At 41.7% G+C, this 13,633-nt stretch overlaps 1 long non-coding RNA gene across 1 annotated transcript; it reads right to left on the reverse strand.

The window, feature by feature from the left end:
* Positions 1-358: 358 nt before the first annotated feature.
* On the reverse strand, positions 359-13,409 carry LOC130704703 (uncharacterized). Its single transcript, XR_009005139.1, has 3 exons — positions 13,277-13,409; positions 9,268-9,364; positions 359-588 (listed from the first exon to the last, which is right to left on the reverse strand). It is a non-coding gene; the product is annotated as an uncharacterized LOC130704703 (long non-coding RNA).
* Between the last annotated feature and the right edge of the window lie 224 nt (positions 13,410-13,633).

The raw sequence follows: 13,633 nt of genomic DNA on the forward strand, positions 1-13,633 counted from the left end.
ATAGTACCTGTGTACATTCATTCAATTATTCTTTCAGTCAGTGTGCATTTATTACGTCCCTATTGTGTTCCAGGCATACTGTAGGTGCAGGGATACTGCAGTGTCCGTGAGGAACTACTTACTGTCTGGAGAAGATAGACACAAGAGCAGGTCATCGTAATGCAACACAACGTGTTTTAATATGTATGATGATGTGGAGGGTTTTATGGAAACAGAGGAAATAAACTTGCTGGGCCTGGAAGAATTTGATAAAACATCACAGAGAAGGTGACATTTGAGCTTGATGCTGAAACTCGGCCTCTGTGCACTGGTGCTGAATCAAATCTCAGAGATAGAATTTTGGGTGAAACAAAAAAGAATAGCTTTATTGCTTTGCCAGGGAAAGGGGGACACAGTGGGCTCATGCCCTCAAAACTGTGTGTCCCTACCCAGGGGGGATTTGGTGAGGAGTTTTATAACAGTATTTCAAGGGCGGGGTTGCTGAGAAGGATCAGGGTGTGTGTTGGGCCTGCATTCCTTTATCTGGCCTCAGGTGGTCTCCTGATGAGCTTCTGTGGTTCTCGAGGTTATCCAACTCTGACCTTCTCTCTGGAATGAAGAATGCTTCATCAAGTAGTTAACATCTTCCATTTGTTGGGGGTTTTAGTTCTGCAGAAGAGCTGAGATATTGTCATGTGTATCCCTTGAGGGGGAACCAGGACCCTGTCCCAAGGCTGCCCTATTTCCCACTGCTCCTCCCTTGTCTCTGCATCCCCTCCCTTCCCTGATCAGCAACTGTTTGAACCTGCCCTTTGGAACTCAGGTCATGGAGGCTGAAGCCTATTTCCTACAAGCAAGAAACGGGGGACATAGAAAGGCTTCCGTGGCCAGGAGCCCCACAGGATCCTGCTCGGTTTCAAGCTGAGGCTTGCAGGATGGGCGGGAGTTTGCCAGTGGATTAAGGCACCCCCAGCCACGTGAACAGCATGGGCAAAGGCACAGAGGCATGAAATGGCTGGTGTGCTGGGGACAGTGAGAAGGGCAATATGCTGGGGGAGGGGGAGACTGGGTGGCTAATTAGGGCCAGGTGGGCACAGGTGGTGAGCAGCTTACTAACAAGTTTGAACTTTGCCCTACAGGCATGAATGCAACCCCCTAAAGCTGAGTTTCCCTGCCGAATATATGATTAACCTGTCTTTCCAAAACTTCATTCCCTGTCTTGTTCCCTCTGACCCCAATCCTATGCTAACTGAACACTAATCAACCAGAGTCAGAGGACTAAAATTGCTGTTGTTGATAACGTTGTTAATGCACAGACTCAGGTTGTTTCTCCAGGGCAAGGTGAACTCACAGACCCTTGGGTCATGCATCACCAGAGCAGAGACTCATAAACAGTAGGTATCCTGACCTCTGAAACTACGATTAAGAAACATCACAAGATGATGATTAACCCCAGCGTCTTTGTTCCTCCTCTTTAAAACATCCCCAACTCAGAGACCAAGTTGGAGTGGATCTGAGGCTTGTCTCCCACTCCCTTGCCTGATGCCCTGCAATAAGCCCTTACTTTGTTGCAAACAGCTGCTGTTTAGCATTCTGCGCAGTTGGCACACGAGCACATAGCTTGGTTACATTAAGGGTTAAGTAGTCTCCTGTAGCTTTAATGTATTAAATCCTGTTAAAAACTCTGGTGTGTGGGCTTCCCTGGTGGCGCAGTGGTTGAGAATCTGCCTGCCAATGCAGGGGACACGGGTTCGAGCCCTGGTCTGGGAAGATCCCACATGCCGCGGAGCAACTGGGCCCGTGAGCCACAATTACTGAGCCTGCGCATCTGGAGACTGTGCTCCGCAACAAGAGAGGCCACGATAGTGAGAGGCCCGCGCACCGCGATGAGGAGTGGCCCCCCCGCTTGCCACAACTAGAGAAAGCCCTCGCACAGAAACGAAGACCCAACACAGCCATAAATAAATAAATAAATAAATATTAAAAAAAAAAAAAAAAAAAAAACTCTGGTGTGTCATGTAGCTGAAGGCATCAGCGTATCTTATGTGCTTAGCACTGGCCCTGGCTCATGGCGGGTGCTCAAGAAATCTTGATTCCTTTTTCTCTTAAGTTGCTTCTTACCAACTTGTCCACAGTATATTTCTCAGTCTCGAAGAGTGACTGATCTCTCATTTCCCTGGTGATTAAGTCTGACAAAATCTCACCTTCCTATCTATTATGGGCTCATTAATATGGTCCTTTCAACAACAGTTAAAATGTCTCCTTGGTTTATCTGCTTTCTTTCTCCTGCTGAGCTTTTCTTGTCGCTTTGTGATATATGACCCTTCTGCATATGACTTTACAAAGGATGTCTCTGGTCTTTTTCTGTCCATGACATCCTATCATAAGACAGCATTATAAGTGGACAATTTTCAGGAATAGCTTCATTTTTTAAAAGGGCTCTGTTATTTCTGAATGGCTGCCGGGATTTCAGTTATGAGTAAATGTGCCAGACAGATACTACTCTTAATTCTGACGGATTGATAACAGGCACCTGATTCATCCTAGGTCACTAACACGCAGGGCAAGCATTCAAGTGGAGGCACATTCCAAGTGTCTAAGTATTTAAAAGCTATAAATCAAGCTAACAACTGAGAAATAAAGTATGCTTTGACCTCCTGCATTGATAAATATACCTTCATAATGACAAAAATAAAGCATGTTTAAAGAGATGGTTTTTATACAACAGGAAGTTGGTGAAATTTGACTAAATGTAATTATTGGTGCACATGTCAGTGTTCTGTTGATGGCTACTGATGTTTGGGTGAGACAAAAAAAAGACATACATAATTTATGTGTTTCTGTAAATCTATTTTTCGTACTTTCACTTCAGCAAAATTACTAATAATGTTATCAAGTTTTTTAGCAATGGACTAGAGGATTAAAAATGAAAATAGTTGTATTCAAATAGGTTTTCATTAAACTGTGTGTGTGTGTGTGTGTGTGTGTGTGTGTGTATTTATGGTTACAAAGCCTATGCAGGCTGTTTATCTATTTTTTAAATTGAAGTGTAGTTGATTTACAATTTCTGTTAGTTTCAGGTGTATAGCAAAGTGATTTGGTTTTATATTTATTTATTTATTCATTACTCTATTTCAGATACTTTTCCCTTATAGGTTATTACAAAATATTGAATATAGTTCCCTGTGCTCTACAGTAGGTTCTTGTTGGCTATCTATTTTATACATAGTAGTGTGTATCATTAAACTGTATATTAAAATTAATACAAACAATACAAAATTTTAAATTATTTAATATATGTATTTAAAACTTTCTAAAATAGTCAGAATTATCTGCTAAAATTAAAAAGAGCAAATTATTAATGAATATCAATATTTTATTTTATTTTTTTATTATTATTTTTAAATTTTATTTATTTTATTTATTTATTTTTGGCAGCGTTGGGTCTTCGTTGCTGCGCGCAGGCTTTCTCTAGTTGTGTCGACGGGCTTCTCATTGCGGTGGCTTCTCTTGTTGTGGAGCACGGGCTCTAGGCACACAGGCTTCAGTAGTTGTGGTGCATGGGCTTAGTAGCTGTGGCTTGCGGGCCCTAGAGCGCAGGCTCAGTAATTGTAGTGCCCGGGGGCTTAGTTGCTCTGCGGCATGTGGGATCTTCCCGGACCAGGGCTCGAACCCGTGTCCCCTGCATTGGCAGGCGGATTCTTAACCGCTGCGCCACCAGGGAAGCCTGAATATCAATATTTTAAATCAAAATTCTTTAAAGCTAACATCTTGAATTTATTTTTTAAATATTTAAATACTATTTAATAGTTTAGTAAAAGCAAAGCAATTTAAATTCTTGTGTTCAGTATCCATCTTGTTTCCATTGTAAAGAATTGACATCATGTTTCATGCATGTTACAGCAAGTTTATGTGTATGAAAATTTATATTTTATATTGCAAGATGTTCCTCAGCAGCTGTGGGCAATTGTGTTGAATACCACCCTCCATGACCCTCTGGAGGGTCATAAGACCCTCCAGAATTGCAAATTACAAATATGAAGAGAGGCAGTTTCTGACATCAGAGAAATTGTAATCCATCATGTGAAAACCTACTGCACTCGCATATCTCAGAGGAAGGATTGACAAGTTAATTAATTCAGTTTTTCTCTTACCTAAATGGTTGTGCCATTCACATCCTTCCCACAGCCCAAGGCAATGTCCATCTTCCGCTTTGGCAGTGGCCCAACACACCAACCATCTGCCTTTGTTTTTTTCTTTTTAATAAATTTATTTACTTATTTGTTTGTTTGTTTGTTTATTTTTGGCTGCGTTAGGTCTTCCTTGCTCTGCACGGGCTTTTCTCTAGTTGCAGTGAGCGGGGGCTCCTCTTCGTTGTGGTGCGTGGGCTTCTCATTGCGGTGGCTTCTCTTGTTGTGGAGCACAGGCTCCAGTAGTTGTGGCACGCGGGCTCAAGAGCGCAGGCTCAGTAGCTGTGGCGTACGGGCTTAGTTGCTCCGCGGCATGTGGGATCTTCCCGGATGAGCGATCGTCCCCTGCATTGGCAGGTGGATTCTTAACCACTGCACCACCAGGGAAGTCCCCTGCCTTTGTTTTGAAGACAGAGGGTAAGAGATGTGGAGAAGCATTTGGCGTTAGTTACAGAGTGGATGCATCCTAGAGGCACAGGTGCGAAGGCTGGGTCTAACGTCCCCCTAATTTGGGTCTAAGGGCAGGTCTAGATGTGCCTACACTTTGTATTATTCAGTTCTGGCTGCTGTAACAGAATTCCATAGCCTGAGTGGCTTATAAACAACACATTTATTTCTAACAGTTCTGGAGGCTGGGAAGTCCAAGATCAAAGCACCAGCAGATTCAGTTTCTCCTACTTTCTGGTTCATAAACAGCCCTCTTCTCACTGAGTCTTTGCTGAGTCCTCCCATGGCAGAAGGGGTGAGGGAGCTCTCTGGCATTTCTTTATAAGGGCACTAATCCCTAATCACATAATCAACTGCCTAGGCCCTATCTCCAAATACCATCATGTTGGAGATTAGGTTTCAACATACTGAAGGATGGCAGAATATGCCACCACAAAATATGCCTCTTTGGCATAAGGATTATTTTGAGAAACAGCAGACACAGGAGAACCTCTGAAAACAGAGTAGAAGTTACCCTTTCTGTACCCTTTTTCCCTCTGTGTAAGGGAAATTTGTATTTCCAAAGGAAATCTCCATTTGTAAGGGTGACTCCCTTTCTGTACCAGGAAGGGAAGGTTGACTCTAAATCACTAAAGACTCATCAATAGAGAAGGCACCAAACTTTCCTGGTCACCAACCCATAACTGGCCTCCCCTACACCTTTTCTTTTTGTGATTTAGCTGAAGATGATATTTAAGCCTGAATTCTAAGCTTAAAATCTAACTCTCCCTGAGAGTTACCGATTTTTTCCCTGCGTATCTCCCATGTGTACATGAGGTATACATGTTAAAAAACTCATTTTTTCTTTTTTTTTTCTTGTTAATCTGTCTTGTTACAGGGGCCCCAGCCAAGAACTTAGAATGATGGAAAAAATTTTTTTTCCTCTCCTACAGTATGAATTTTAGGGGGATACATTCAGTCTATAGCACCCCGGGTCCTGAATTTTGTTTATTTATTTATTTATTTTTTAGAAAGTTGTTTTTTAAAATTTTTATTTATTTATGGCTGTGTTGGGTCTTCGTTTCTGTGCGAGGGCTTTCTCTAGTTGTGGCAAGCGGGGGCCACTCTTCATCGCGGTGCGCGGGCCTCTCACTATCGCGGCCTCTCTTGTTGCGGAGCACAGGCTCCAGACGCGCAGGCTCAGTAATTGTGGCTCACGGGCCCAGTTGCTCCGCGGCATGTGGGATCTTCCCAGACCAGGGCTCGAACCCGTGTCCCCTGCATTGGCAGGCAGATTCTCAACCACTGCGCCACCAGGGAAGCCCCAACTGAATTTTGTTTATTACAAATATATTAGCTCAGTAAATGAACTATACTTCAATTAAAAAATATATATATGAGCTCAGATCTTGGTGATAAATGAAATCTTAGCCTCAGAATTGTTTGGTAAAAGGTGAGTGGGAGAGAATGATGGTGTCATACCATCATGATAGTCTTTGTTTTCTATGATTTGTAAAATGATGTTACTCTTTCTACTACAAGAATTTAATGAGTAAGGACATTTGTATAAGTACGCTATCCTTCCCATTCATTACCTCCTAGTCACATAAAATCAAATTAGGCGCTATCATTTCTCCGCCCTGGGTTCCAGCATACATCTTATGAATCTTATATTTCATCTGACTGTGAGTCACTGATGAAGATTTAGGATGATTTTGTACTACCAGTTATGGTCACCGGGGGAACCATGACTTGGGAGTTTTTTTACTCCATTTCCCCAGGACTGGGGATACCCCTGTAGCCTTGGTGTTTGATGCGGGCAGGGATTACCTAGGGCCACACTGAGGCACACTAATGGAAATACTTCCCCTTCCAGAGTCAAGGGCTTTCTGGGACACAGAAAGGGAAAATAACTCTGATTCATTCATGTTTACCTATATGATTATGTATATTGAGAAGATTAAACTCTTTAAAATTCATAGGATCTATTTATTGTGTGGAAACAGCCCTGACCCGGGCAGTGCTGCTACATGGCTTTTTTTTTTTTTTTTTTTCTTGCTACATGGCTTTTGATGCCCACCTCCCCACCTTGCCTTTGGCTCTGCAGAATGCCTCCAGCCCCTGCTGAGGCTGTGTAGCCCATGGAGAGGCATTTAACGTTTGACATTTGCTGATAGATATGTTGGGCTGAAAATGAAAGGGGAATATTCAGAGTGAAATATCCAGGAGGCAACTGGGGAGGTAGGACTGGAAATTCCCACAAGAAGTCAGGGTAGGTTTGGGGCTGTCTTTAGAGAGGTGACAGGGGAAGACATGAGAACAGATGCATGAACATATCATGTGAACAGCTGAAACAAGTGCACATTTGCATACAGAGTTAACACTTGAACTGAGTGCTGTGTGGCACAAAGGGCTCGGAGGAGCTAGAGTGAGCCCATTGGCTTGCATGTGGGATGCCTAGGCTTTAGTAAAAAAAAACAGTCCATCTGCAGACTCCTCTACCAGCTCATGCTTGGGGTTGTTACAGATAAACTGAGGCACATTAAAATTGTGAAGAGTTTACTTCAGCAAACATCTATTCCAATTGGGCAACACCAAACTGGAAGTAGTTAAGAGAGCTCCACTGATAGGGGCTGGGGCAAGACTTTTAGAGAACAGATGCAGAAGCAAAGCAAAGAAGTTTTTTGATTGGCTATAGAGCTTAAGTGTTTGCCTTATTTGGGAAAGCCTATTTGGCTGTTTGTGATGGGCTGTCCTTCGGTTTCAATTTCATAATCTTGAGGCAGTGACAGGCTTAGGTTTGGGTGTGTTTTATGTAGGCTGCCAAGGCAGAGAGCCACCTCAGTCTAATGGCCTCCCTGTTTAATTAATTTATCAGGGATCAGCTCCTCTTCACACAGGGCTGCCTCGCACAGGGGTCAAGTGGGAAACTGGAGAATTGCTTGGAAACTATCCCCATCTTCTTCCCTCCTCTGAGCCTCCTATTTCTGGTAAAATATTATGCAAGGATCGATTCTTTGTTTTGACTGGCTAAAGTGGTCCTGCTAGGAATCAAGCAGGGGAAAAGTATAAGATTACTTACCAAGATATCTTTCTGGGAGCCCTCTGATATTATGGTTACCTAACCCTTCTGTAAATTGCCTTTGTTTAGCTCTTTCTCTCAGCCTATAGGACTTGCCCAGCAAGCCAGGGGAAGTGCGAAGAATAATATAAAATTGTAAAAACAAATGCAAAACTGTTTTCTCGGCCTTAGTTGCTTTGAGGATCCAGATTTAAAATGATAGTAATAAGGTTTTTTTTTTCCAATATTTATTTATTTGGCTGTGCCGGGTCTTAGTTGCAGCATGTGGGATCTTTTTTTGTTTTTAGTTGTGGCATGCTACCTCTTAGTTGCGGCATGCAGGATCTAGTTCCCTGACCAGGGATGCAACCCGAGCCCCCTGCATTGGGAGTGTAGAGTCTTAACCACTGGACCACCAGGGAAGTCCCAAGTTCTTTACCTATTAAAAGTAACAAAATGTTTTTAACTTCTATATTTTATACTTTCAATTCTTTTAAGTTGTCCATATAAACACATGATTGCTTACACCAGTTTTCGGGTATCCTGTAATTCCCAGATGTATGGGCTTCGCTGTTACAGAATACTGCTGTCCAATATGGTAGCCACTAGTCAGTGGCTATTGAGCACTTGAAATGTGGTTGATCTGACTTGAGAGGTATTGTAAGTGGAAAATACACAGTGGATCTCAAAGATAGTACTGTGGTGGACAGTTTCTAGGATGGCTCCCAATAATCCTTGCCTCACACCTTCTTGGAATCTTTGAATGTGGGTGGGACCTGTGACTTCCTTCTACCCAACAGAATATGGCAAAGGTGATGCCACTTTCACAATTATATGACATAGATTGTAATTTCCATCTTGCTGGTAGACTCTTTCTATTGACTCTGGTTTGCTGGCTTTGATGAAGTAACCCACCACATGGAGAGACCCATGTGGCAAAGAACTGAGAGTGGGTTCCAGCTGACAGCCAGCAGCAAGGTGAACCCCTTAGTTTGACTGTCACTAAGAACTGAATCCTGCCAACAACTATGTGAGTTTCGAAGTGTTCTTCCCCAGTCAAGCCTTAGATGAGACCCTGTCCCTGGTTGATACCTTGATTGCAGCCTTGTTGATTGAGAGACCTTGAAGCAGAGAATCCACTAAATCATGCCTAGATTCCTGACACACAGAAACTATGAGATAATAAATGTGTTCTTGTCAGCTAAGTTGGTAGCAATTTATTATGCTGCAATAGATAACTAATATGGAACCTAAAAAGAATATAAATGATCTCATCAATAATTGTTTAATATTGAGTACACGATAAAATGATAATATTTTGGATATATTGGGTTAAAGAGAATACCTTACCAAAATTAATTTTACCTGTTTCTTTTTACTTTTTTAATGTGGCTACTAGAAAATTGAACATTTAAAATATGTGGCTTGCATTATAATTATATTGGACAGCACTGGTATAGAACCCCAAAGAGAAAAGGGTTTCACGTAGCTTACGTAGCCCAGCATGCAGAAGGGAGTTGGTTGTCACATCGTTAGCATCACCGTGTCACTTCTTGGGGCATGCTATTGAAACAGAAAATAGTTTATCACATCTGGAAAAGAATGACTCACCGTTTTGAAGATGGGGAAGCTGTTGTATAATTTTTGCCGAAAAGTGAAATCTGCTTAGTCTTCTTACTTTTGGATGCTGCCTTCAGGGTTTAATTTGCTTCAAATTAACAGCAGGTGGCAGATGCAATTAAAGGGAAAAAATTGCAAATTAAGCACTATATTTTGAACTTCCTTATTTGCAATGGCAGGTACACAGTCAGGGAATAAATACTAATTATTTTGAATTATTTGTTTACTCATTGTGTCATATGTGTGCTTTTTACTGATTAACGCTTTACAACTTATGCTACACCCTTTATTGCTAATTAATAAAGCTATAATGCCATCACTAGTGATTCTAAACTCTAGGAAACTCTTTCAAACCACACCCCTCTGAAGGGTCTGATTTCCCGGCAGACCTGTGCTCCCAATGACTCCCCTGGGAATTGCTGCTGTCCAGAGATATTGATGCTAATGTAGGTTGTTATCATCCTCCAGCATGTTGGGGCAGAAAAAAAGGGCTGAGAATAAGTAAAAAATAACCAAGACATTTGGGTACCCTGGGTAGGGTAACTAATTGTTGTACCTTCAATATTTTAAAATATTTCTACCTTTTTTTTTTTGGCCACGTCATGTGGCATGTAGGATGTTAGTGCCCTGACTAGGGATTGAATCCGTGCCCCCTGCGGTGGAAGCGTGGAGTCCTAACCACTGGACCGCTGGGGAATTCCCTTCTACCTTTCTTTAGAGGAGAGTTTGAGAATTTTAAGGAAGAGAGAGGAACTCCCAGTGGCAGCACCATTCAACATGTCCTCCGTTATCTTAAGCAAATAAGCCAGCAAAACAAAACAAGCAAGAAAACAGGTTAACAGTTTGGATATTACTTCATTCAAATACTTCCCCAAGTGTATATCAAATATTGCTTCTAACCACATACAGAATTCTCTGGAGAGGATGGTTTTAAAGAAAATATTTTTGGGACATCCCTGGTGGTCCGGTGGTAAAGAATCCGCCTTATAATGCAGGGGACGCGGGTTCAATCCCTGGTCAGGGAACTAAGATCCCACTTGCGGCGGGGCAACTAAGCCCGCGCGTCTGAACAAGAGAAGAGAAAAACCAGCACGCCACAACTAGAGAGAAGCCCGCACACGGCAACGAAGAGTCTGCGTGCTGCAACTAAAGACCCAACGCAGCCAAAAATAAAATAAATAAATAAATAAACAAAAATCTTAAAAAAAAAAAAGAAAATATTTTCTTTCTAATTTCACTTCTGATGATGCTGTAGGGTCCCTTGTATGTTGGTACACGTGGCACTGTCCGGCTGTCCTTATACTTAATTTGACTCTGGGTCAGATATAAGCATATGAGCAAAAGCCTCACTCCAATCTCTAATGAGCGAATGTTTCTTAATATGTAAAGAGTTCTTACAATACATAAGAACTCAACAGGAAGAGGCTTTCCCTGGTTCAAGAACTTATTAGGGACTTCCCTGGTGGCGCAGTGGTTAAGAATCCGCCTGCCAATGCAGGGGACATGGGTTTAAGCCCTGGTCTGCGAAGATCCCACATGCTGCGGAGCAGCTAAGCCCGCGCGCCACAACTACTGAGCCTGCGCTCTAGAGCCCACAAACCACAACTACGGAGCCCACGCGCTTAGAGCCCATGCTCCACAACAAGAGAAGCCACCGTAGTGAGAAGCGCACGCACCATAATGCAAAGTAGCCCCTGCTCGCCGCAACTAGAGAAAGCCCTTGCGCAGCAACGAAGACGCAATGCAGCCAAAAATAAATAAATAAGTATATTTAAAAAAAAACAACTTATTAGCTTGACACCCACAGATATGTGGACAACTAAGACCTATAGTAAATATTCTAACTTTGAAAATGTACTTGAACCAGGATGTGTTCTCCTTTGAGGCTGAAAGTGATTAAGAGGACCAAGTTCATGCCTCAGGGCACCATACCCTGTAATCATGAAGCGTGATAACTCCAAGACTGAAGAGGTGCTCCAGGTCCAGTGGTGGTGGCCTGTAGTACATGTTTAGAGTTTATGTACAGAACTGTTTTAGCCTCAGGTATGTAAGACTGGGTGTTGAGAGAGACCAGTAAGCTTCCTGAAGTACCGATCTCACCCTCATTCACCTAGATTTTATCATCTGCAATTGTGCACCCCCAAGGAGGATTTCAGGGTCTGAAAACATGTTCTGACTATCCTGGAAAATACTGTAGCTCTCTCTGCTTTGAAGCCCGGCCGACTGCACTGACTTACTTCTGCATCCTTTCCATATGTAGGTTCTATATGACCTAACCAAATGACATCTGAGTCTACTGTCTCCTCACCCTGAGCACACTCATGACACATGTCACTTCCGTGGATATGCAAAATGTACGCAGAACAATTCATAGAAAGAAAAATCCAAATGGCTAATAAATAACTGAAAAAAGCTTAATCTCACTGATAGTGAAAATGCAAGTCAAAATGAGATTTTTCTCCTATGAAATTAAAAAATATTTTTACATTATAATTCTCACGTTTAGCAAAGGTTTGTGGATTTGGCAATCTCACACATTGCTGTTGTGAGTGTACATTTCTAGATGACAATTTGGCAGTGTATTTCAAGATCCAAACTAGGAATGTACCATTAAGAAAATAACCAGAAATGAAAACAAAACGTGTGTTAGGATGTTTATGAGGTTATCTACAATAGGAACAAACATTCAATAAGAAAGAATTTTGTACAGTCATTATGAATAATGTTTTTGAAGAACATGTAATGACAAAGAAAAATAGAGTAAAGGCTGCCAAAAATACGTCCTGAGATAACACAAATTCAGATACAATGCTATTGGCTCTCATCAGCTCCCCTTTTCTAATTCTAATAAGGCTGCACTAAAGGCCTTCTGGGGTGTGGGGAATGTAGAGGGAGGACAAGGGACAGAACATCCCTTCTTGGAAAGCAGGGATGCAGAGATCCAGTGTTCTCCTAGCTCCAAAAGAGTCCAGAAATTGACACTGCTGTCCTGGAAGTCCTGCCAACCCCTGAACCCTGAATCATCCCCATCAATATTTGGAGCAAATAAATGCCACCAGTGCACCAGACTGAAGCCAGGAGGACCTGGGTGAATTTGGATCTTGCAGAAACCCTAGCTGGTCACCTGCACAGGTCACCCCATTATTTCATTAATCTTGTCATGTGGCCTCAAATTTTATGATTAAATTTTTTTACTGTTTTCTATTGAGTGGAAAAAACAAGATAGAAAACTTTATGCACATTTGCTCCTAATTCAGCAAAACAAATAAGCCAGCAAACTCTAAATACATAAGTATATACATAATCAAAAAGAAAATATTAAAAAAATTATTATTAGTGGTTATTTCTGGTTAGTGGGCTATGGGTAATTTTAATATTCTTTACTATACTTTTCTGTATTTTCCAAATTTTTCTATATTCTACCTTAAAATATTACACTTAAAATCTGAAAAAGAAAAAAATATGTAAAAATGTTGAGAGGACTTTTTTTAAAAACTCAAAGATCTATATATATAGATATGGCTCTCAATAGAGAAATCCCTTTTCAACCTAGCTTATTAAATTCACCTAGCCTTAGGACTTCCCTGGCGGTCCAGTGGTTAAAACTCTGTGCTTCCACTGCAGGGGGTGCAGGTTCGATCCCAGGTTGGGGGACTAAGATTTCCCGCATGCCGTGCAGTGCAGCCAAAAAAAAAAAATTCACTTAATCTTATTTTAATGGCTGACTGTTATTTCACAAAGTCTGAAAATGTGGTTCCTGTTTCAGGCACAATGTCACATTTTATGAAATGGACCATTGTGTTACATGTTATAACATTATTTAGGTTTGTAAAAATATTTAAACCAATTTTCCTGGCCCCTTAAAATTTTACTAATCTCTTATAGCAAAGGGACCCTCTTGCCCGAAACCTAACGTAAAAGGAAGGACCTGGACAAACAAAGGATATGGAAATTAGACTAAAAATCATAGGAGCATGAAAAAAATATATATATACTTTACCACTCTTCCAGTTTCATTATTCCCAAGCAAAGGGTCGTTTAGGGTCCACATGTAAATGGCAAATGATGTAGCACTCTTGTGGCCTGAAGATTCATTTCTGTGAGGAGGAAGTAGGGTTTCACCCACGCTAGGATTTACCAAATTAGCCCTCAGCTCCATCTCCTGCCCAGGAGTGGAAGGGGAATCCTTAAAAGCTCCCTTAAAGGGACTAACCCCTCCCATCTCAGGCCTTCCTGTGAAGCAACCCCCAACCCCAAGCTCTTCTTCCTCTAACAGCCTCGGCTGCTCAAGGCACCGCAGGGAGAATAAAATGATGAAATAGACGATTTGCCAAGTGATTTCTCGTTATTTTTTCTA

Source organism: Balaenoptera acutorostrata, chromosome 14 (genome assembly GCF_949987535.1).
Source record: "Balaenoptera acutorostrata chromosome 14, mBalAcu1.1, whole genome shotgun sequence".
Classification (NCBI taxonomy): domain Eukaryota; kingdom Metazoa; phylum Chordata; class Mammalia; order Artiodactyla; family Balaenopteridae; genus Balaenoptera; species Balaenoptera acutorostrata.